The following is a 4,576-nucleotide window of genomic DNA, read 5'->3' on the forward strand; positions in this document are numbered from 1 at the left end:
TTATGATATATAATGATGCTAGAAAAAGTGATTGAAACTATCATTGATCAAACTTAAACACTTGCTAGCATTCATACTTCATAAATTATTTCTTTTATCATTTACCTACTCGAGGATGAGCAGGAATTAAGCTTGGGGATGCTGATATGTCTCCAACGTATCTATAATTTATGAAGTATTCATGCCATGTTTACAATAGTTTTATATGATTTTGGCATGATTTGATTAGAACTAACCCGGACTGACGTTGTTTTCAGCAGAACTACCGTGGTGTTGTTTTTGTGCAGAAATAAAAGTTCTCAAAATGCGCTGAAAATCAACGGAGATTTTTTCTGGAAAATATAAAAAATACTGGAACGAAGAGTTACCGGAGGGGAGGCCCATGGGCCCCACGAGGGTGGAGGGCACGCCTCCCCCCCTAGGGCGCGCCCTGCGTCTCGTGGAATTGTTCTCGATGCCAACCTCTCCTATAAATGCCCAAACCTCCAGAAAATAAGCTAGACCGGAAGTTCCGCCGCCGCAAGCCTCTGTAGCCACGAGAAACCAATCTAGGCCCTCTCTGGCACCCTGCTGGAGGGGGCCATCATCACCGGAGGCCATGGAGAAGGCTCTCGGAGGGGTCATCATCGCCATGAAGGCCAAGACCTAGAGGGAGAACCTCTTCCCATCCAGGGGGAGGCCATGGAGGAGGAAGCACAAGGGGGAGAACCTCTCCTCCTCTCTCTCGGTGGCACCGGAGTGCCATCGGGAGGGGAATCATCGCCGCAGTGATCATCTTCATCAACATCACCATCATCATCACCATCCTAATCTGTCTTACGCGGTCCGCTCTCCCGCACTCCGCTGTAATCCCTACTTGAACATGGTGCTTTATGCCACATATTATGATCCAATGATGTGTTTCCATCCTATGATATTTTGAGTAGATATCCTTTGTCTTTGGGTTGATTGATGATCTAGATTGGTATGAATTGTATGTTTTATTTTGGTGTTGTCCTATTGTGCCCTCCGTGTTGCGCAAGCGTGAGGGATTCCCGCTGTAGGGTGTTGCAATTCGTTCATGATTCGCTTATAGTAGGTTGCTTGAGTGATAGAAGCATAAACCCGAGTAAGGGGGTTGTTGCGTATGAGATAAGGGGGACTTGATATGTTAATGCTATGGTTGTGTTTTACCTTAATGATATTTAGTAGTTGCGAATGCTTGCTACAGTTCCAATCATAAGTGCATATGATCCAACAAGAGAAAGTATGTTAGCTTATGCCTCTCCCTCATATGAAATTGCAATGATGACTACCGGTCTTGTTAACAATTGCCTAGGATAATTCTGCACACCGACCCATCATTATTCCACACTCGCTATTTATAATATTTAGTAATATATTATAACTTTATGATAACAACACCTACTTTTATATCTTAGCTCTCCGATATCATGCAAAGTTATCCTCTTCATACCCACAACGTAGTTTTATTTCTCGTTTCTAGTTGGAAGCAAACGTTCGGTGTACGTAGAGTCGTATCAGTGGCAGATAGGACTTGAGAGAATATTGACCTTGCCTTTTGAAAGTTCAACTATCCCTAGGTGGTTTTGGTAATTCATAACAACATATAGCTCATTGAGCTAATGCTATTCCAAGACTATTATTTCAGGAAAGCTCAATGAATGGCATGGCATGGATGATGAAAGTGGATCCCTCAAAATATCAAGGACAAAGGATTGGCTCAAGCTCAAAAGCTCAAGACTCTTCATTTTACATTTTAGTGATCCAAGATCACATTGAGTCTATAGGAAAAGCCAATACTATCAAGGAGGGATGAGGTGTTGCTTAATGAGCCTCTTGCTTCATGTGCTTAGTGATATGCTCCAAATACCCTCAACTACTTTCTCACATCCACATATGACCTAAACCTAAAGTCAAACTCGGCCCTACCGATTCTTTCTATCCGGCGCCACCGAGTTCAAATGTCATAGCCACTGCCACAAACCCTAGGCAAATCGGTCTCACCGATAGGGATCTCGGTCTCACCGAGATGGGATTGTAATATCTTTGTTTCCCTTCGTAACATTTCGGTCTAACCGAAGTGAGCGATCGGTCCCACCAAGATTGCAATGTAAACTCTCTATTTCCCTTTTGTAACTTTTCGGTCTCACCGAAAGAGCGAATCGGTCCCACCGAGTTTACCTGACCAACTCTCTGCTTAGCTAATTACCAGATCCGGTCTCACCGAGTTTGTGTAATCGGTCTCACTAAGATTACGTTATGCCCTAACCCTAACCATATCGGTCCTACCGAGTAGCATGTCAGTCCCACCGAAAACCTAATGGTCACTAGGTTTACTAAATCGGTCCGACCGAGTTTATGATTCGGTCTCACCGAGTTTGGTAAATTGTGTGTAACGGTTAGATTTTGTGTGGAGGCTATATATACCCCTCCACCTCCTCTTCATTCGAAAAGAGAGCCATCAGAACAAACCTACACTTCCAACTTACCAGTTCTGAGAGAGAACCACCTACTCATGTGTTGAGACCAAGATATTCCATTCCTACCATATGAATCTTGATCTCTAGCCTTCCCCAAGTTGCTTTCCACTCAAATCTTCTTTCCACCAGATCCAAATCCTATGAGAGAGAGTTGAGTGTTGGGGAGACTATCATTTGAAGCACAAGAGCAAGGAGTTCATCATCAACGCACCATTTGTTACTTCTTGGAGAGTGGTGTCTCCTAGATTGGCTAGGTGTCACTTGGGAGCCTCCGACAAGATTGTGGAGTTGAACCAAGGAGTTTGTAAGGGCAAGGAGATCGCCTACTTCGTGAAGATCTACCGCTAGTGAGGCAAGTCCTTCGTGGGCGACGGCCATGGTGGGATACACAAGGTTGCTTCTTCGTGGACCCTTCGTGGGTGGAGCCCTCCGTGGACTCGCGCAACCGTTACCCTTCGTGGGTTGAAGTATCCATCAACGTGGATGTACGATAGCACCACCTATCGGAACCACGACAAAAACATCCGTGTCTCCAATTGCGTTTGAATTCTCCAAACCCTTCCCTTTACTTTCTTGCAAGTTGCATGCTTTAATTTCCGCTGCCTATATACTCTTTGCATGCTTGCTTCAATTGCGTGAAGATTGCTTGACTTGTTCAAAGATAGCTAAAATCTGCCAAAGCCTAAAATTGGGAAAAGGCATAGCTTTTAATTGGTCAAGTAGTCTAATCACCCCCCTCTAGACATACTTCAAGGTCCTACAAGTGGTATCAGAGCTTTGGTCTCCATTTGCTATGATTTCCATAGCTTTTGGTGGTCATAGCCTTGGTTTCACAACCTAGGAGAGTATGGCGTCTAGCGAGGGAAATTATCACCGTAGAGGTCCTTACTTTGACGGCACTAATTTTGCTAGCTGGAAGCATAAGATGAAAATGCATATTCTCGAACATAACCCTGCCGTTTGGGCTATTGTTTGTATTGGCTTGCAAGGTGAATTCTTTGATGGGAGAGAGCCGAACCATGAAGCTAGTGCGGATGAATTGAAGATGCTGCAATACAACGCTCAAGCTTGCGATATCCTCTTCAACGGTTTATGCCCTGAAGAATTCAACAAAATCAGCCGTCTTGAGAATGCAAAGGAAATTTGGGACACTTTGATTGATATGCATGAAGGTACCGACTCCGTCAAGGAATCCAAGTTGGATGTGCTCCAAAGTCAGCTTGACAAGTTCAAAATGAAGGATGGTGAAGGTGTCGCTGAAATGTACTCTAGGCTTGCTCTTATCACAAATTAGATTGCCGGCTTAGGAAGTGAAGAGATGATCGACAGATTCATCATCAAGAAGATCCTAAGAGCATTGGATGGAAAATATGATACCGTGTGCACATTGATTCAAATGATGCCCAATTACAAGAATCTCAAGCCAACGGAAATCATTGGTAGAATTGTTGCTCATGAGATGTCACTCAAGGATAAGGAGGAACTTCACAACAAGTCAAGTGGTGCTTACAAAGCCTCATGTGAAGCCCCCACATCATCAAGTGAGAAACAAACCTTCAATGAAGAATTGAGCTTAATGGTGAAGAACTTCAACAAATTATACAAGAGTAGAAGCAAAGAAAGAAGCTCTAAGTCAAGGTCCTACAATGACAAAAGATCTTCTAGTCGAGAGCGCAATTGCTACAATTGTGGGAGACCCGAAAACTATTCCAATGAGTGTACGACACCCTACAAAATAAGATAAGATTCTCCTAAGAGAAGAAGTAGAAGAGAAGAATCACCACCAAGAGAGAGAAGGAGTAGATATGATCGTTATGGACGAAGACCCTCCCGGAGAAGCAAGGATTCGGAAAGGAAGGACAAGTCATCAAAGAGCTACACAAAACGAAGACATCAAGCTCATGTTGGTGAATGGGTATCCGGTTCCGACTCTGAACATCACTCCGAGAGAAGCTATCACTCCGACTCCGAATACACTCAAGATGAAGGTGTTGCCGGTCTAGCACTTGTGTCGACCAACTCCTACGACATATTTGACTCACCAAATGAAGGAATTGGAAGATGCTTCATGGCCAAAGGTCCAAAGGTAACAC

This window comes from Triticum aestivum, chromosome 6B, assembly GCF_018294505.1.
Source record: "Triticum aestivum cultivar Chinese Spring chromosome 6B, IWGSC CS RefSeq v2.1, whole genome shotgun sequence".
Taxonomy (NCBI): Eukaryota; Viridiplantae; Streptophyta; class Magnoliopsida; order Poales; family Poaceae; genus Triticum; species Triticum aestivum.